The 20,737-nt window shown below is 46.5% G+C and overlaps 1 pseudogene; it reads left to right on the top strand.

Annotated features, from left to right (window-relative positions):
* The first annotated feature begins 16,770 nt into the window (after positions 1-16,770).
* On the top strand, positions 16,771-17,816 carry LOC125343115 (annotated as a pseudogene).
* The last annotated feature ends 2,921 nt before the right edge of the window (positions 17,817-20,737 follow it).

The raw sequence follows: 20,737 nt of genomic DNA, 5'->3' as shown, positions 1-20,737 counted from the left end.
GAGTGGACAGCTGATCTTTCATTTTCTCATTCAGCAGGAAAAAAAAAAGAAAATTAGTGCTCCAGTTCTGTCAGGGAAATTGGGTACAGCAACAAGCTGGCCCTCCAGCCTCCTCCAACAGGAGTGAGACTTAACTAGGTGCTAAAAAAGTGAAACCAAAGCCAGGTGCTGGTGGCTCACATCTGTAATCCTAGCTACTCAGGAGGCTAAGATCAGAGGATCATGGGTTCAAAGGCAGCCCACTCAGGACAATCTATAAGATTTTTATCTCCAATTAACCATCCCCAAATCAGAAATGGAGCTGTGGCTCAAAGTGGTAGAGCATTAGCCTTGAGCATAGAAAGCTCTGGGATAGCCCCTAGACCCCAAGTTCAAGCCTCAGGAACAACCAAAAATAAAAAATAGAAACAAGTGAGACCAGTCCCAGTCATGGCTAGGGTTCACGACTACCTTCAACAAGGAAACTGGGGCCTGGCAAACAGAGGATTTTCTAGCTCTACTTGCATGGATGCAGCTGAACACAACAATACAATACAAACCAATGAGCATCACTCCTTTCACCCCAGCCTTTGTGTCATGCCAGTGAGGACATATGAAGACTTGAATCATCACAGGCATTCCTCAACGAAGACACTAAATGAGGTGGTATAAATCATGGTTAATTGGCACTTCTGTTTCCCGCCCCACTTGCAAGAGTTCAGCCAGTGACAGAAGATAAACACGTACCTAATGGTGCCCCCTGCATAAATCATGGCCAGGGATTGCCTGCAAGATACAGGAGAAGGACTTGGATTATGATGTCATTTCAAGGACTAGTGAAATCCTTTATTAGAACTTGAGGCTAGAAAAGTAAGCCAGAGTCTATATTGAAAAGCAAAACCGAGTTACTGACTCCTTGTTAAAAACAAAATATTTAGATAGGATAAAAGGGCTTCTAGGGGCTGGGAATATGGCCTAGTGGCAAGAGCGCTTGCCTCCTACACATGAAGCCTCGGTTCCATTCCCCAGCACCACATATATGGAAAACGGCCAGCAGGGGCGCTGTGGCTCAGGTGGCAGAGTGCTAGCCTTGAGCGGGAAGAAGCCAGGGACAGTGCTCAGGCCCTGAGTCCAAGGCCCAGGACTGGCCAAAAAAAAAAAGGCTTCTAAAAGAATCAAAGTATCCAGGATTCAATTTAAAAATTGTTTGCCATATTAAGAACCAGGAAATTCACAGCATGAACAATAAAAGCCAACAAAAAGGTAACACACTGGAATTATCTGAAAAGGATTTTAAGGCATTATAAAATGCTTCCATTAGGCAATTATAGAATCCATTAAAATCTAAGCAAATGAATGGAAGATATGAAAAATGAACTGAAATTAAATTATAGAAAAGCAAATTATAATAACTGAAGTTAAATACAAACTTGGTGAATAAATAAGTTCAGTGGTAGAGGGAAGATGATAGAGGATAAAAATCCATGAAATTTGGGGAGACATTATAGACTTTAACCAATTTGAACAGTGGAGACAAGAGACTGAAAAACATGAAGAGTTCCATGGGCCTATGGGACAATTAGATAAAAAAGAATTACTATAGCTTTAAGTTCCAGAAAATTCGGCTGAATATTCAAAGAAGTAATGGGTAGAAATATGAAGTTATATGAAAGACATAAGGCTATAGATTCAAGAAGTTGAGTGAATCATGAATAAAGTGGAAGAAATACATGGCAAAGATCATTACTAATGGTAGTCCTCCTCCTCCTCCTCCTCCTCCTCCTCCTCCTCCTCCTCCTCCTCCTCCTCCTCCTCTTCCATCGTTTGGTGATACTTGGGTTTGCACTCAGAGCTTCACATTTACTAGGCAAGGATTCTACTTCTGAAGCCACACCGCTAGTCCTTTCTTGTTCCACCTAGATTTTGAGTGGTAGTCTGCTTTTTATCCAGGCTGGACTGTATTGTGATTCTTCTATTTATGCTTCCCAATGTAGCTAGGACGGCAGGTGTGTACCATTGCACCCATTTATTGATAGAATTGGGGCCATATGAACTTTATGCCCAGTTTTCTCTGAACCTTGGTCTTGGTGCTGGGCCATGATTCACTGTTCAGAAAGAAAGAAATCCCTTCCTTTGTGAAGATAACATCGTTGAATCCAGAGGACATTATGTTAAATAACCAAGGCAAAGAAAGGCAACATCATATGATCTCACTAAGATGTGAAACACAAAAAATGAACTTAGAGAATTGGTTTTTTTAAAGTAGGTAATGGTGCTGTGAAGGCATCATTCTCAGCCAACCATATATTAGAGGATTCAGGCAAGAGTTATCAATGGATGAAAAAATAATATTTTAAAATTGTTTTTTTTTCTTAACAGATTATTAAGCTGAGCACTGGGAACTCGATCCTGTAACCCTAGCTACTTGGAAGGCTGATACCTGAGGATTGTGGTTTGAAGCTAGCCCAGGCAGAAAAGTCCATGAGAATCTTTGTCTCCAACTCACAAGCAAAAATCTAGCAGTGACAATTTGTCATAGCGAGAATCTGGAACCAACCCAGATGCCCCTCAGTAGATGAATGGATCAGGAAAATGTGGTACATATACACAATGGAATTTTATGCCTCTATCAGAAGGAATGGCATTGCCCCATTTGTAAGGAAATGGAAGGACTTGGAAAAAATTATACTAAGTGAAGTGAGCCAGACCCAAAGAAACATGGACTCTATGGTCTCCCTTATTGGGAATAATTAGTACAGGTTTAGGCAATTCATAACAGAGCATCACAAGGCCCAATAGCTATACCCTTATGAACACATAAGATGATGCTAAGAGAAATGAACTCCATGTTGTGGAAACAATTGTTATATCACAGTTGTAACTACTTTCAACGTCCTATGTTTATCTGTAGCTTCTATTATTGATGATGTTCTTGTATCACCTTCCTGTGGTTGTACCTACACTATCGCTGTAATCTTATCTGAGTATATTGGAAACAGTGTTTATGGGTATTGGAAGTAGGAAATTCAAAGGGAATACCAAATTTGAGAGACACAGGGTAAAAAAAGAGAAACAACTACAAAAGCAATACTTGCAAAACTGTTTGGTGTAAGTGAACTGAACACCTCCGGGGGGGGGGGGAAGGGAAAGGGGGGGAGGGAGGGGGGTATAAGGGACAAGGTAACAAACAGTACAAGAAATGTATCCAATGCCTAACGTATGAAACTGTAACCTCTATGTACATCAGTTTTATAATAAAAACTTTTTTTTTTTTTTTTTTTTTTTTTTTGGCCAGTCCTGGGCCTTTGGACTCAGGGCCTGAGCACTGTCCCTGGCTTCTTCCCGCTCAAGGCTAGCACTCTGCCACTTGAGCCACAGCGCCGCTTCTGGCCGTTTTCTGTATATGTGGTGCTGGGGAATCGAACCTAGGGCCTTGTGTATCCGAGGCAGGCACGCTTGCCACTAGGCTATATCCCCAGCCCCTATAATAAAAACTTTAAAAAAATCTAGCAGTGGAGGTGTGTCTTAAATGGTAGAGTACCAGCTTTAAGCAAAAAAGCCAAGTGAGACTGCAAAGCCTTGAGTTCAAGCTTCAGTACTGGCACTAAAACAAGGGTATTTAAACATTCTAAGGAAAAATGCTAACTTTACATTGAATAACCATGTGAAGACACAAACTACTGAGCCAATTTGACAAAGCCATCTATACCATCAATGTACTTCGGTGCCAACTGACATAACACACTGAGAAGGAAATGCTGTGATGTTTGTGGCACTTCTATGTAAGGTGAGGGTAGAAAATCTGGCAAACTACAAGGACACCCTGTAAAGTGGCTCAAAATTTAAAAAAAAAAAACTGTGATAGCCCCAGCAGACAAAATGTAGGAGGAATTGCTCCAGATTGAAGATTACAATCAAGTAACAAGAAAGTAAGATGAGTGACACTACACTGGACCTCAGAGCAGAAAGTTCACAAACGTTCTGTCATAGATAACACTGATAGGGAAATGGCTATGTTTGAATAGAGTAGATAAATTACATAGACAACAGTTTTGTATTGTATGAAAATAGTGGTTTTTGTAATCAAACTGTTTGTGGAAGAGAATGTTCTTGTTCTCAGAGAGATAATTCAAATCTTTGGAAACAAGTTGCCAGAATTAGACAATGAAGTTCTGTTTGCAGTGGACCTCACCATCCCTGAGCAATAGGCAGCAATTCCTGTGTTAATTGGTATCTGTCTCGACCTCTGTCTTCACTGTATGTCTGAAATAATGAGGCAGAAAGGCAAGCCTACCACTTAGTCTAACATGGTTTAGAAAAATATATGCATATGCATGCGCAGTTGCGCATCTCTTGAGTGTATGGAGAGAGGAAAGCAAAGAGGGACAAATAAAGACAGAGAGAAGCACACACATGTAAATTGTTAACAAATAATGAATTAGTATGACAACGAATGAAATTTCCTTTTACTTTTTTTTTCATCTTGAAACCCTTTTTGTTCAAATGGTGGCTTGAGCCCTCTCTTCAAGTTCAAGGGAGCAGTTAGTGAGAGCTAGGAAACAAAAATCCACCCCTGCTCTGCCCCATTGCCCTTTTCAAGCTGGGCACTTAAAATTGCTTCTGAGGAAGTTAAAACCAGAGTGCTGGAACAGGACTGGGCCAATTTTTTTGCACTCTTTAGGGTGATATATCATCACTGTGTGTGTGTGTGTGTGTGTGTGTGTGCATGCAATCGTGCGTATATGTGCAAGTGCGTATATGTGCAAGTGCGTATATGTACATGTATGCATGCATGCAGGTACTAAGACTTGAACTCAGGGCTTAGAGCCCAGGATTTTCTACCCACAGCTGGCATTCTACCACTTAAAGCACACCTCCAGTTCCAGCATTTTGCTGGTTGACCGCAGATAAGAGTCTCTGAGATTTTGCTGCCCATGCTGGCAACAATCCTCAGATCTCATCTTCCTAAGTTGCTAGGATTACAGGTGTCAGCCACTAATGCATGGCTAGTGTCAGTATTAAAAAAACAAACATCAATTCACATTAAACCAGACAAGAAAGACTCACTAGGTGATGTAAAATGTGATCTCTGCCCCTCTGCCCCTCTGCCCCTCTGCCCCTCTGCCCCTCTGCCCCCTCTATTTTCCAGCACAGGACAGAGCAGCTCAGATGGAGCCTGTCAGGCAGGCAGCATGGGCTCAGGGCCCCTAAACATCCTTCTACATCTGGCTTTCTTGCTTTCCCTCCTCCATTCTGCTCTGACCTCAGCCCTCAACTCTCTAAAGCTCATCCTCTTGTCACCATGAGGGTTCTCTTGGGAAGGAATGGCAAGAAGAGAATATACCAGAAGTCTCTCCCATGCTTTCAAAATTTTGAAAAATGACCAGGGTCTGTACCTTACAGTCTTGTCCTGTTTCCAGTTCCCAGCTCCTGGGACTGTCCCCAAGGACCCCAAGTCAGTCAGGAATTTGGCTTCCCAGATAGGCCAGGGGCCAGGCTTTGCTCTCTGCTCACCTGGAGCCTCTGCCCTCTGGTCAGCTAGGGCCTCTGTCCTCTAATTAGATGCAGCCTCTATTCCCTAGTCCACTGGGCTCTGCCCTCTAACTGCCTGCAGCCGCTTCCCTCTGATTATATGCCACCAGTGTGCCTTCTTCTAGTAGTCTACCAGACCCTAGTTAGGATTGTGGCCCCCTCTTTCCTGCAACCTCAGGAGGCCCCATTGATCTTGGGCCTCCAAGGTCTGGAGGAGGGATTAGCCACATTCCTTCCCATGCTTTTCCAGAATTATCTGGGGCTGGAAGGTGCCTCACGTTCCCCCACTGCTATGGTGGAGGACTGTGAGCCTGTGACACCTGAGCCCCTGATCAATCTCACTGACTAACTCCCACCCTCCTTTCCCAGCACACCTGGCTGACCCAGTCCTGCCTACTGGCCTCAGACAGCCAGGGCCCAAACTTGGGTGCTGGCCAGCTGGTAGGGTGGTGGGGAAGTAGGGCATCAGGCTGCTTCTCCCTGTGTCTCAGGAAGGCCTCGAGCAGCCCTTCATCACCTTCACCCTCCAGGTCGCTTCCAAGGCATTCGCTGCTGCCAGGGAACTCAAAGACATTTTGTTCACCGCTCTGCCAGCCTGGAGCCTCTGCTGGTATTGACATTAGATGTGTCAGTCACGCAACTCCCTGTTGGCAGCAGCCAAGTGTCCACGGATGGCTGTGGGAGAGTTGTGACCATCCACTGGGCTCTCCTCAGACTGGGGCTCCTTGGGTCCTGGAGGCTGAGGCAAACATGGCAATTTCTTCTCAGTGCTGCAAATCACCTCCTTTAGAAACTGAGTCAGCCTCTTCCAAAATTCCACTTCCTGATGGTGGGCTTTGAGCAGATTCTCCACCCATGCTCTGGCATCCTGACCTTCTCCAGGGACAAGCAGATGGTCCACATCGTGGTCCACATCATCTTCAATCTACAGCATCCCACCATAGGATCCTGCTCCTTGCAGAACACCTTGATGATCTTAAAGGGACCCATGGGCTTTAAGGCTTCCTGGAGGATTCCTAAATCCCTATCTCTGCAGACAAGGGGGAGACTTCAAAGGATCTGGTACAGTGGGGGGATGGGAGGAAGCTCTGAGGGAAGCAGCCCCCTCCCCTCAGCTTTTCTCTAGAGGCCTTAAGATCTCCTGAGTAAACCAGATATGCTGGCTTGCATTCCCAGAAATTTGGGAGACTGAGAATACATGATCAAAGTGAGAGGCCAGCCCTGGCAGAAGAGATCACTAGACCCCTTCTCAACCCAGAGCTGGGCTCAGTGGTGCAGTGCTTGTGCTCCTAGCCACTACTGGGAGCCTAACATAAGAGTATCCTGGCTCAGGTGGTAGCCTGGGCAGGAAGTGAGACCCTATCCTAAAATTAAGCAGCCAAAAACAGGATTGGAAGAATGCCTCAGTGGTAGAGCATCAGTTTAGGAAGCCTGAGGTTCTGCATTCAAAACCCAGAGGTACCAAAGCCTCCAGGGAGATATGTGAAGTGCTCCTGGAACACTCTACTCATGGCCCCTAATCTTGGGGAGGAAATGAGAGGGGTCTCTGCACACTGCTTCTTGTGGAGGGTCTGACTTCTGCAGCCAGTACTGTGCCAGCTCTGCCCAGTTTCTCAGCCTGCTTCTGTGACCCAGGGCTAGAGCAGTCTGGAGACTCAAAGCCTAGTCCAAGCTGGAAAGGTGGTATCCCCACTCCAAGTTGGGACAAACTGGTTATGCTTGCTTTTTCCTGCCCCAGGCACCAGGGATGGGGCTGGGACATGGGAAAGGAGAAAGACAGCTTAGCTCAACCAAGCTCAGCTCAGCTCAGTGTGTAGGCCTAATATGCCTTAGGTGCTTGGAGACTAGGGACTTTCTTTGTAAATTCAAAATTATCTTCAAAAATGTCTACTCCTAAGCAAAAGTTGAGGATTCCAGGGACCAATTAGGATGAATAAGCATGTAGTTTCTATTAACTGTATTATAACAATAAAAGTGACATGGTGTTTTGATCTGTTAATGCTATAGCAGGGTGTGAAAGAGAGCCCATAGCTTGTAAAGAAGAAATACTAGAAACATATGCACGGATGTCTTTACTTCACTTGCTTTTGGGGGAGGAGGATTCTTCTTTTTCTTTGTTGCCAGCTCTGGGGGCTTAAAATCATGGCTCCCTTCAGTTTATCCCCTCAAGGCTGGTGATCTACCACTTGAGCCCCAGCTACACTTCTGGCTTTTACTGGTTAGTTGGAAATAAGAGTCTAATGACCTTTCCTGTCCAGGCTGGCTTCACACCATTGTCCTCAGATCAGAGCCTCCTAAGTAGATAGGATTACAAGCGTGAGCCATCAACAATCAGTTTCAATTTTCTTTTGAAAGTACATCATTAGTTTACATAGTTGGGGTTAAAGTTCTAATATCTAACCAGTGTGTTACCAGGAATCACACTGTATTTTGGTGGGCAGATAATTTCTGAATAAAAAGGACTTTCACCATGATTAAAATTATTCTCATTACTTGCAACTATGATATGGACTGCTTGCTGCTCCAAGTAGCTGGCAAAGCCCATTTCTGTGCCGAATCAATGCAGCCTCCCGCTGACATCTGATGGGCACCGGATGGCTGGTGCCTCATATGTGCTCTCTGCACTGTGCAGATAGAAATTAATCATTTTCATCCTTCCTTCTGACTCACTAGGCTTCACAGTATCACCGTCTACGCTTGGCGTAAGCCTTCACCATCTCCCACACACCAGTCTATTGAGTACAAGTGAGGTCTGTCGGTCTCAGAGGGGAAGGCGCAGATTCAGAGTGGAGGGACACTGGCCCAGTGTCACAAAGCCAGTAAGCGGTGGCCCATGGGACCCCTCACTGCACACTCACAGCCTCAATGCCACCCAGAATTGTATTTGCTTCTAGCAATGGACTCCATGGTTAGGCAGCACCTGCCCAGAGAGACTGGAGGCCCAGTGAGGGCAGGGACCATGGTTGAACTTTCTAGAACACTTGACACTTAATTCAGGCCTAAACACCTGTTGGACATCCAGGCAACTTCTCTTGTCTATTTGATCTAGGAAGACGATGCACCTGAAACCTCTCTAGGAGCTGCTACAAAGGAGTTGAAAATGGCATTGTCTAGGATATAAATTGCGAGCATCAGAATTGATGGGAAGCAGTAATCCGCATGGGGTGAACCCGCAGGGATGGGGGAGGGAAGGGGACAGGGCAGGGGAACAGTGGGTTCTGTGGTTTTAGTAATATCTGATTTCACCCTTTTGGCTGCTGTTAACACAGGTGTTGACTTTATTATTATTCATTATTATTTAAAAAGTATGTACTTGTATGCATGTGCTTTATTTCAAAAGCTAGGCAGGTTGCTTATGCCTATAATAATAACCACTGTGGTGTATCTCAGTTTCATGGCTAGGGGAACAAGTTTGTGAGACCCCCCCTTTCCACAGAAAAACCTGAATGTGGTGGTCATCCCAGCTACAGAACAAGCATAAATAAGGGGAATCACAGTCCAGGCTGCCTGCACAAAAGACAGGACCCCAAGTCAAAATTAACCAAAGCAAAAAGGCCCAGAGGTATAGCTCTGGTGAAGTTGATACCTGCATAGCAAAAGCAAGGCCCTGAGTCCAAACTTTAGTATTGCCAGAAAAAGAACTTTCATTTTTTCCTTGTGTTTATCCCCTGTTCTCACTGTTTTTTATTTTGGTACATTGTGTCTTACATATACATTTATCTGATTTGGGGAAGAAAGGGGAATAACAAAATTGTGAGACAAAGGACAAAGGGTGAAACAATGCAATAGCAATACTAGACACTATGTTGGAAATGAGCTTTACAATTTGGAAGAGGGGAGGGAAAGTGGGAGAAAAATGAGGGAGGGGTTAACAATGCTGGACAAGAAATGTACTCATTACCTTACTTATGTAATGGCAATCCCTCTGTACATCACCTTTACAATGAAATAAATTAAATTAGAAAAGTAAAATGAATCAAATTGGGAACCATTTAGAAATATATACAGCTATTTGAATGAAGGCATTGATATAAGAGCATGAGGGGATCACTCAGCAGGGGGCTCTTCGTTCATTCTTGGAATCACACACTCATAATGCCCACATGAGTGCTCTGTGGATAAAGAAGCCTCTACCAGGGGCTGGAAATAGGGCTTAGTGGAAGAGTGCTTGCCTAGCATGCATGAAACCCTGGGTTCGATTCCTCAGCACCACATAAACAGAAAAAGCCAGAAGTAGTGCTATGGCTCAAATGGTAGAATGCTAGCCTTGAGGAAAAAGAAGCCAGGGACAGTGCTCAGGCCCTGAGTTCAAGCCCCAAGACTGGCAAAAAAAAGTCTGTACCAAGTGACTCTGAGTGTTCCTGGTCCCGTCGTGAAAGCATGACCCAGGGGTAGATGGAAACACTAGTCGATGGCCTTGCTACTAACAAAGTACACATGTGCAAAATGTCAGTTCTTCTCCATCTTCTGCCTCCTACATTGCCATAATCTGTTTCTTTCCTCTCTGTAACAGTGTGTACCACAAGTTACTCCCTTTTCAGATACTGGCCTGGATCATAGACTGGAAAATTAGAAAACTTTCTGTAACGGATGGCATTGTTGGGAAACGAGGCCACATTTGTGAAGCTCCATAAAAAGATAGAGAGCATTATTGTATCAGTGTGAAATTGCTGACACTGATAATCAAGCTGTGTAAGTCTTTCATTAGAAAGCATCCTTGTTCTTAGGGCCATCTACTCTAAGTTACTAAAATGTTGCAATAGAACAGGAACTCCTGTTCCTACTGGACTTTAAAGTAATAATATCTCAATTGTGTATTTTACCCTGTTTATCTCAATCTTTGTTCTACTCTGTTCTACTTCTGAAGTATTTATGTGGAAAAACCATGTCTGTAGCACATTTTCAAATGGTTTAGAAATAAATACATATGTGTATGTAGATACGTGAGCATTGTTGCATTTCTGTATAGCCGGACATAGGGAGGGAAGGAAGAGGGAAAAACAAAGAGATAAAGAAAAACAGACACAGAGGAAAAGAAAAATACACAAACGTGTGAAATATCCCATATATGTGCTGGGCATAGTAGCTTATACCTGTGCTCCTATCTACTCAGGAGTTTAAGATCTGGTGGACTGTGATTCAAGACCAGTCCATACTTACAGATCATGAAATCCTAACTCAACAGAAAAAGCTGGACATGGTGGCATGCACTGGTCCTCTAATCTATTCAGGAAGCATAAAGAGGTAGGCTGTGGTCTAAGCCATCCTGGGCAAAATGGCAAACCCTATCCCAAAAATAACTAGGGTGAAAAGAGCTCGAGGCAAGGCTCAAGTAGTAGAGCTTCTGCTTACTAACCACAAGGTCCTGAAGTCAAACCTCCGTATCCCTCCCCCAAAAAAATTCTCCTCCTTTGCTAATGCAGAATATTAGGAGCCTGGGGCTGGTGGCTCACATCTGTAATCCTAGATACTCAGGAGCCTGAAATCTGAGGATCACAGTTCAAAGCCAGCCCAGGCAAGAAATGTCCATGAAACTCTTATCTCCAAATAACCACCAGAAAACTGGAAATAAAGCTGTGGCTCAAAGTGGTAGAGCACTAGTCTTGAGCAAAAGAGCTCAGGGACAGCACCCAGGCACTGAGTTCAAGCCCATGGCCCCACAAAAAGTGTCTTAATATCTAAATTCATAGTTTTAAAAATTAAATGTTATTGTAAAAGTGATATACATTGAGTTACAATTACATAAGTCAGATAATGAGTACATTTCTTTTTGGACAATGCCACCCCTTCCCTCACTGTCTGCCAGTTTTTCCCTCTTGCCCCTACCTGCAAGTTTCATAGTTCATTTTCAACATAGTGTCTAGTGAGTACCACTGCTGAATTTGTTCACCCTTTCCCCCTCCATGTCTGTGCCTCTCCCAAAGACATATGAAGTACCAAAAGAAAAGAAAACAAAAATAGCAATAAAGAAAAAACCCTCTTGTTTCCACTGCCTGGAGTTCATTTCAATAAATATTTTTCGTATGACCCAATGTAAATTCACAGTTTTCAAGCTATAAATCAAGGTAATTATTGTAACTGCCAACCTTGAGGGCCACAGCAAGGCTGAAAAGGGAGTTCGTATCTTGGACAGAGGGAATACTGAAAATGTACACATTAATGTGGTTAGTTCACTTTTGTTTGTTACAATCATCATTACTTTAGTCATTTCTGCTTCACATTCTCACATACAACAGCTCTGTTACTAAAGGGCCTTCCAGGAATCAGACTGTGCATTTTTCTGGGCACGGAATTTCTTAATAAAAAAGGTTCTCATCATGCCTAAAATTACTATTCTCAAGCCTATCTACTCAGGAGATGGAGATTGAGATTATTACAGTTCCAGGTCAGCAAAGGGAAATAGATAGCTAGACTCCATGCCAACAAAAAAATTATAGGTGCTAGTACATGCTTCTAATCCCATCTGTGCTGAAGGCATAGTAGGAGGATCCTAGACTTGGTAAGCCAGGGAATGGCCTGACTTTCTGAAGTCTCTGTTTTCAGTCTGCAAAAAAATATGTTTGAGAATTATCCCTTTGCGTGCGCATGCGCACACACACGCATGCGTGCACACACACACACACACACACACACACACTCCAACACTTCATCAGACCATCACCCACCCCAGTGCAAGGTACTGATGTAATAGAATTAAATCCTCATCTTATAGTTGATCTCCTATTTATAGAATCCCACTGTGGCAATTGCAATCAATATCCTTGTGAAAAACTAGTTTGAGGTTAATCATATCTTTGGGAAAGTACTATGTCACAGGTCTTGTGTTTTTGAAAAGGCACATGGTCAATTTCCATCTGTGAATATCACCATGCCTAGGTCACATGTCTACAGTGTCATAGCATTCTTGGGATCCATGGGATGACAATGTGACCCTGAGAATCGCTGAGGAAGGCTAGGAAAAGAATCTTCAGTTTTTAAAGTAAATTTTCTTATGTACAATTAAGGTATACAGGTTGGCATGGATGCAGATAGACAGTGAGAAGCAGACAGTAGGTGCCAAGTGTTTGATTTTATAATTCTAAGAGTTTCTAGAAATGAGTTAAATGACATAATTCTCTAAGAGCACAATAAGGACCCTCTGACTATAAATGTGATCTATAAGCACAAATGAAGCCGAGCATAGTGATGCATGCCTGTAATACCAATGCGCAATGCTGAGCCCAACCTGGGTAAGCTATATAGTACATTATCTCAAAAAGATGGATACACACAAAAATGCACAAACCAAAGCAAACAAAACCCACCATGAAACTGAGTAATCATAGCTACTGAGAAGACTAAGGAAAAGAGGATCATTTTTTTTGCCAGTCCTGGGGCTTGAACTCATGGGACTGAGCACTGTCCCTGGATTCTTTTGGCTCAAGGCTAGCACTTGGCCACTTGAGACACAGTGCCACTTCTGGCCGTTTTTCTATATATGTGGTACTGAGGGATCGAACCCAGGGCTTCATGTATACAAGGCAAGCACTCTTGCCACTAGGGCATATTCCCAGCCCCAAGGGGATCATTGTTTGAGGGGAGAATAGTTCTCAACCCACATCTGGGCACAGTAATGAGGGCCTTCCGTCCTGAGCTATATGTAATGCTGAGGGGAAAAACAAGTCCAACACATTCAATCTCCACAGAGGAATCTGCATTTGGTCAAGCAAACCTATAACCTCAGTTGGGAAATGAAGCCCAAAGCCAGAAGACTGTCACTTACACATATGTCTGTGGAAGAAGGAAGAACTTATCTTGAAAATAACTAGAAAAAAGCAAGGTTAGAGAGGTGGCTGAAGTGGTAGAGCAACCAGCCTATAGCAAGTGCAAGGTTTTGATTTCAAATTCCAGTATCTTTCTCTCTTACACACACACAAGCACTCAAACACACATGCAAACATATCCCAAGCCAGCTGAAAACTTGTGTTTGTCCCTGAGACCCCAAACAGACTACTGTGTTCTCAGATATCTGAACTATGAGAACTGAAAACAACAGTGTGTTGTTTTTAAGTGTTTTATTTGTGGTGCTTTTTACGAAGCAGGCAAAAACTAAGCCATGGGGATTGAGTCATTGCTGCTGAGAGTGTGCTGTAGTTAAAGCATTCTCCATATTAACCAGCCTGTTGGAGAACATGAATGGTAAATCTCAGCTCTGCCATGACCACAGGCAGCTCCAAGGTGTAAATTGAAAAGGCACAGGAAAAGGCAAAGTACAGACAATTCTAAATATTGGATAGTGAATATTAATTGAAATACAGCAGCAAGAACAAACAGTGCTCAGTGTGACAGTAACAGCACAGGGTACAGCCAGGTAAGATGAGGTCTTACCCAGTGGGAAGGCCTGCCTGGGAAATGGAGGAACATTCAGTTCCAGGGTACCCCTGAGGGATAAGTACAGACCAGCAAAGCCAGGACAATGGCAGAAAAAGTGGGAGAGGGACTTTTCAAGTTGAGGCCAGCAGGAGGGCCCGCAGAGTCCAGGGCAGTCACAGGTAGGGTTGTGAGGAGGACTGAGCAATGGCAGTCCAGAAAGGCCAACAGCATCTGCTGCAGGCCCCAAGGCTTCTGATGGCACCTCAGTCCTCACCCAGGAAGTAAAGGCAGGAGAGAGGGCCTAGGTGCTGAATCAGCAGTGTGGGCAGCTCTGCTCCTCCCTGGAGCAGAGCCACAGCTGGGAGGGGGCAGAACTAGTGATAATGAACAAGAGGGACAAAGGTAGGGGAGAGTGGAGGTGCTCACGTGGACTCCCCAATTATCTGACCACTGGGTTTGCTCCCCTAGGCTCAAGACACACCTCCGCCATGACTCACAGAAGCACCTGAGAAGCTGTCCTGAAGTGAACAAAAACTATGTGGGGTCTTTTGTCTTCAGATAATCGTATTTGAGAACGTTACAGTGAAGGGCCTACTAGAGACCATTGTGAAGCCACCTGCAGGTTTGAGGGAAAAACAAAGAATTTGGGAACATCTGGGGTTGGTGGCAAAGGCCCAACCCTCCCCCCACCTCTTCCTGTTCCAGAGGGAAAGGCAGGTAAGGAGCTGCCCTGGGCCTCTCACATTTCATTTCCTGTCAGAAAGAGGGACAACACTGTGTGTGCCAGGTCCCTGTGGCTTCTATCATTCAGTCAATGGCCCCAGTCCCAGGCACAGTGCTAACTTGCAGAGGAGCAGGTACATTTCAGGTTGGCTCCCAGCCCCCCTCTCCTCACCAACATGCAGAGCCCACAGAACCAGGATTTGGGGCTCTGACAGAATCAGTGTGTAAAGGAAGCCTAGAGAATCAGAGGCTGGTGATTTAGCCCTAGTGACAGGGGTGAGTGTGCACAGGGTCAGAAAAGCCCCTTGGGACAGGTGTCAGGAGGGAGGTAGTTCACTTGCCCCATTCTACAGATGAGAAATACTGAGGTTGAAGCTGTGAACTTACCTAAGGCTGCGTAGATAATAAAGGAGGCCAACTGGAGCTCTAGGCCACTTGCCCCAGCGTCCATCACTGCTCTCCTTGTTGATTAGGATGCAATCCCTTCCCTTGGCTTTGCTCCCCTCCAAATATCAGAAAGTCTCTTGGGAAGGTGTTGGCGGTCGCTCTCCTGAGCAACTGTGCTTCCACTGTCCAGCCAAGCTTACTGGACAGCCTGCAGAAGTGCTTACCTTTCTCAACCCTGGGTGACAGCTGTTTCTGGGAGCTCCTCTCAGGCCTGAACTCTACTCTGGAGAAGCCACAGAAGAAGAGACTCCTAGCAGCTACTGCAGGCTTCTCCCACTGCTCCTAACTGCCCTGTCCCTTGTTAACTGCTCCTTCCTGGCTCAGACAAAGATACAATATGTATCCTAGGCTTGTTGGTTTCAGAGCTAATCCTATCATCTTGGATCCTGACAATCCTCAAATTTCAGTGGAAGCGGTATTCTCTTGGGTGCCTGGATCTTCCAGGTAGGAATAAAATTCCAAGGAAGAATGTCAAGTACAATATGTCTCAGCAACTCTTGCCATGAATGAGATGTGTCATAGTACACAAGAAGTGACCTTGGGTCCCAGACAGCCACAGATGCAGGTTCCAAGTGGCCCACTTACTGGATTCTCAGGTTCACCCATACCACCCTGTTCCTCACCCACATGAAAGGGGTTTTGCTTATTTTTCAAGTTCCTTCTTAAATAGCAACAAAGTATATACAATGAGGAAGGCCAGTCTTGCCTCTTCTAAGAATCTGACCATTTTCATTAGTGTTTCTGGGTATGAATGGTGTGGATCAGATCTTGGGAAGCCGTACTGTTTGAACATTTCCCAGCTGTTTTATAGCTACACACCATTTGCTTTTTAGTCTTTCCTCTAGATGAAGCGAGGATTTCATTAAAAAGCTGTTTCCATGACTCCTGTCTGATGGCAGGAGGGGGTCAGTAAGAGAGCGCAAGATGCGTAAGCTGTGACAGTGTAGACCTTAGGGGCAGCAGAGATCTGTAAGGCTGAAGGAAGAAGTAATCAGGGAAAGGGGAGGGGAGGGGAACAGAATGATCTGAGCAGGGCTAGCCAGGTGGGGGCAGGGCAAGGAGGAGGAGGAGCAGGGCAGGCTGGTGGGTTGCTATGGCACCACGGGGAGAAGAGGCCCCTTGCTGAGTCACCAAAGACCATCAAGAGTAGGAGGAAATCATGGCCTGTAATGGAGATGAGGTAAAGGAGCGCAAAGGGAAAATTCCCAGGCGATTCTTCTTCAATAGGACCAGCTGGTTCAGGTCTGCCCAGGCAAGATCCTCAAGGGCTGAGACACATCGAACCTGCATGGCATCCAGGATGGGCTCACTGACCATCAGGTCATCAGAAGGCTCAAGATCCAGCTGCTGCCACAGCTTCCCCCATACACACAGTGGGGATAGTTGTCCCCTTTGGGGAGGGACCTACCCAGGGGTTCTGCATCAATTCTATCAATGGAGGACAAACTGGGATTAGGCAGCCTAGGCTTGGGATCTGCTATCTTCACGGAACTAAAGCCACAGAAGCAAAGACAGCTGATATCTAATCTCGAGAGGCTGTCACAAACCACAAAAAACCTTTGCTCCAAGATACTATTATCTTTTTTTTCTGTTGTGCTGCAGAATCACGACTGACCCCCAGAAGTAGGGACTGATGAAGGGGAACCTTGACATTAGCCTCACAATCAACAACATGACGTTAGCAACCTGGAGGCAGAAAATGGAGCTGGCTTTGAATCCAGCCATAGGCCAGAACAAATGTGGAACTTGGATGCAGCCCTGTGTGATGTAGAGAAACTACCCAGGGACATAATGACTGCTTTGGGCCCTAAGTGTATGGACTATAAGGAAGCCATGGCTGGTAATGCTGCCTGGGACCACTTTCGCAACAACCCCTTCTCTTCTCTTGCCTGAAACTGACAGCTTGCCTTCCCAGACTCCTCCTATTGAGACTAGAGAGCCCATCCCTAAGCCTTGTGCCCGACTGCTGCCCACCTCCATGGGACCCAGTTCCAGTGGAGAGTTCACCAGAGGATGGATGATGAGACAGGTATTCCCAACACTCTCGAACACCTGTGGATCAATGGGGCTAGCCTGAGGCAGTGAAGTTCATCAGCCCAGAAATGCACACAATCCTGCAGATTTCGGCAACATCCCAGCTGAGACAGAATGTGATCTCAACACCCCACCTGATAAAGCCATGGCCCAGAACCCTGATTTTTCTGTTCAGATGATGGGGAACAGCTCTGCCTGCAACTCCCCTTCTTTCCACAGCAGAGGCAGAACCAGGCGTCCTTCTCCACCCTCACCAATTACTATACCTTGCAGGCCTTGCTGCAGATCCAACAGGGAGGGCAGACCTGGCAGAGAGCGAGGCCCTTTGGCTGCTCCACAGCCTTGGCTCCTTTGGGAGGCCCCAGACCCAAGCACCATGGACAGGCAGCAACTCTGGGACTGCAACCTCCTCACCAGCCATGCCAGCCACGTCCTCCCACATAGGCTCCCACTTCCCAACAGCAGCTCACAAGCAGATGATCCACGTTTTAGCTGGGGCTGCAAACTCACCCATGCCAATGCCAGAAGGGAGATTCCATTCGCAGCTGCAGCAGCTCCACTCTGCAGACAACGCTGAAGCCATGTGCAAACCTCCAACTGTGACAGAACAGGACATCATGGCAGTTATTGAGAGACTCCTGGCCCCTAGCTCTCCAGATGTCTCAGCCCATACCTCCTGCCTGTCCTCCCACTCACCTCCAGCCCTTGTTCCTCTGTCAGTCCCTGTCCTTCACAGCTTGTTCCTCTAGTCTTCTTCCTTGCCCTCTCCAAACACCAGGGTTGCCTGGGAGGCAGCAGCCCCGACCCTGTAGCTCTCTCTGATACTTCTGGGTTTTTGCTGTTGCATAGAATCTTCTGTTTTCATCCTTCTTGAATGGAGCCCCCCAGCCCCCAAACACCTTTTGTGATGTGCAGACTTGCTAGTAGGACTGTGGAGAAAAGCATATGAAGACCCAGATCTCTGGCTTATTGGAACAGTCTTCTAGTATTTACATTTACTTCCTGTAACTCTCTTCCTTCTGCCTCTTTCTCCCTGACTTCAGCCTAGTTAGTGCTGACCCAGGCTGACTTTCTTCCTCAACTCTTATACTACTCACTGCATCCTTTGATATTTCTTGGGTTCTGTTGGGACCTCAAAGGTCAAACAGAAGATCTCTGTTCTTGTCCAAGAGGGAGCTTAGACACAGCACTCTGGAGAGGAATCAACCAGGCAGGTCATCGCAGAGATGTGTGCAGAGGAAGAGGGAATTAGATTTCCTATAGGAAGGGAATGGGGGTGGGTAGAGAGGTGAAGACTAAGCCTGAAGAAAAGGCCTGGAAGCTGGAATTGACAATGGAGTAAGGAAGCACTAAATTAGCTCTTCTATACTATTGAATTCAGGGCCAGGCCTGGCAGGATATAGGCTCCATTTCTTCAAATACATGCACACATTTGCAGAAGCCTGGGACCTGTTCCAATAACTTGAGTCTGTCCCCTTTTTAAGATGTAAAGGGTATTGAGACCCATCTCAGCAGTGGGATGCTGTGTGTGTGTGTGTGTGTGTGGTGTGGTGTGTGTGTGTGTCTTCCTAGGGATGCATACGTGTGCATGAGTAACCTTTATAAAGCTGTTGTGGCTGTGACAGGCAGTGGTACCAACTATCACTCATTTGGGGAATAATGGTGAGGTTTCCTGCAGAGTCTTTGGCCCCTCACTGCAACTTTCTAGGCCAGAATGTTCCACTTAAAGGAGAGGGGAGGGTGGCAATGGCATCTTTAATCTGGAATTATACATTGCTCTACAGGGCACAAAGGAAGTCGTTATCCCCTCCTGCCTCTTCTGTGAGGCATCTGCTTGTGGCCCTATGGCTAAGAATAAGCACATGGAACAGCAGCATAATGCTCTGTGGAAAAGGATGACAAGCAGTGCATGAAAGATGTCTGCATTTTCCCCAAGTCTCTTCCTCCCCCAACTCCCCCAGTTGCCTTTGTAAATAAATGTTGTGTCCTTTCTCTTTTCCTGGGCTTGGGCACTGTCCCTCAGTTTTTTGCTCATGGCTAGCACCCTAACAATTGAGCTACAGCTTCATTTCCAGGTTTATGGAGGTTAACTTAAGATGAGAGTGGGATGTGGGCAGACAAAAGGAGAGAGAGGACTGGTGGGTGAATACAGACATAATATTCAGTGTACATATGTGACAATGGAACCAGGTAACTGGAAGAGATGCGTGGGGTTTGGATGTAGGGGGGGCAGAGGAGGATGGAAGTGGTGGCAGCACTCATAAACTGGCATGTTGAACTGAAACAAATTTATACAACTACTTAAATATTAAAAAAGGATATTGTGTGTGGAGAGCCGACACCGATGGGACTGAAGATCAGTTGGATGCTTGTCCAGTTGTGAGGTACCTGTGCTTCATAGGGTAAAGAAGGGCTGAAATGAAGGGCTAGGAGTTTTTCGAGGAACAGAGATGTAAATAGGTCTTTGAGAAAAGTGTTAGCCGGACATGGTGGCTCAAGCCAGGAATCCTAGCGCCTGGGGAAGTTGAGAGAAGGGGATCCCAATTCCAGGCCAATCTAGGAGAGAAGTTCTAGGTCTCCATCTCAATCCTGGGCCTGGCCATGGTGGCTGGCACCTGTCACCCCAGCTACTAGGCAGGGGAATCACAAATGGGAGGATCCTGGTTCAGGGAGGCCTGAGCATGAAGGAAAGGCTATCTCAAAGGATAACCCAAGCAAAAAGGGTCAGGAAAGTGGCTCAAGATCCAGAACACCTGCAAGGCCTTGAGTTCAACCTCTAGTCTGCCCAAAATCCAAAACAAAAAATTAAAGAAAGAAACGAATTAAGGGCTGCTCCAGGTGGAGAACCTGTTGAAGAGAGAAAAACTGCAAGTGACTCAGCAAAGACTGCTTCGTCAGGAATGCCACTGGTCATTTTGATGACACCTGCCCTTCCTCTCAATAAGCATCATGGCAGCCATTGCCGTCGTTGGCCTAGCTGTGCATAGGGCATTTGCATGAGGGTCTCACTGGGGCGGGGAAGGGGGTGGGTCGTGTCCGGCGGTGTCTAAGCAACGCATGGCAGGGAAGCACACGTGGAGAGAATTCTGGGCCATCACAATGCAGTGACTCTCAGTCCGTGGGCAGGAGGTTCCCAGCGGCAGAGGTGCCAGGCGCCTGCGCAGTGTGCCCGCGGCAGCGCGCACTGTGAGAGCAGGGAGACCCCCGCCTCCGTCCCTCATCCTCTACCTTGGAAGCGCACGCAAGTGCACTTCACCTCGCTCAACCCCTACTACGGCAGCTGACGAAGGCCAGCGACGCGGTGGGCTGTGGGGCGCCTTGGGCTCCTGACTCCGTGAGGGGGAGGCGGAAGCGACACCTCCAATCAGACGGCGGGCTCGGGACCCTCCGCGCGCCCGGCCCGCGCTGCCCGCCCCGCGGCCCGAGTGACTGGCTGCCTGACGCCGGCCCGCCCCCGCGCCCGCGCCCCCTCCCCCCGCGCTCGCCTCTTCTTCCCCGCGGCTCCTCCGGCTCACGGCAGAGGCGCCACCAGCTCCAGCCCGCCCGCCTTCGTTCGCTCCTTCGCTTGCTCCTTCGCCCGCTTGCCAGTCCGCCCGCCCGGCCCTCTCTCCGCAGCCGCCCCGCAGCAGCTCCCGGAGTCCGCGCGCGGCCCGCCGGGCGCAGCCGGCCC

Source organism: Perognathus longimembris, chromosome 28, assembly GCF_023159225.1.
Source record: "Perognathus longimembris pacificus isolate PPM17 chromosome 28, ASM2315922v1, whole genome shotgun sequence".
NCBI classification, from domain to species: domain Eukaryota; kingdom Metazoa; phylum Chordata; class Mammalia; order Rodentia; family Heteromyidae; genus Perognathus; species Perognathus longimembris.
The sequence above is the reverse complement of the archived record's forward strand: the minus strand, read 5'-3'. Positions and strand labels throughout refer to the sequence as shown.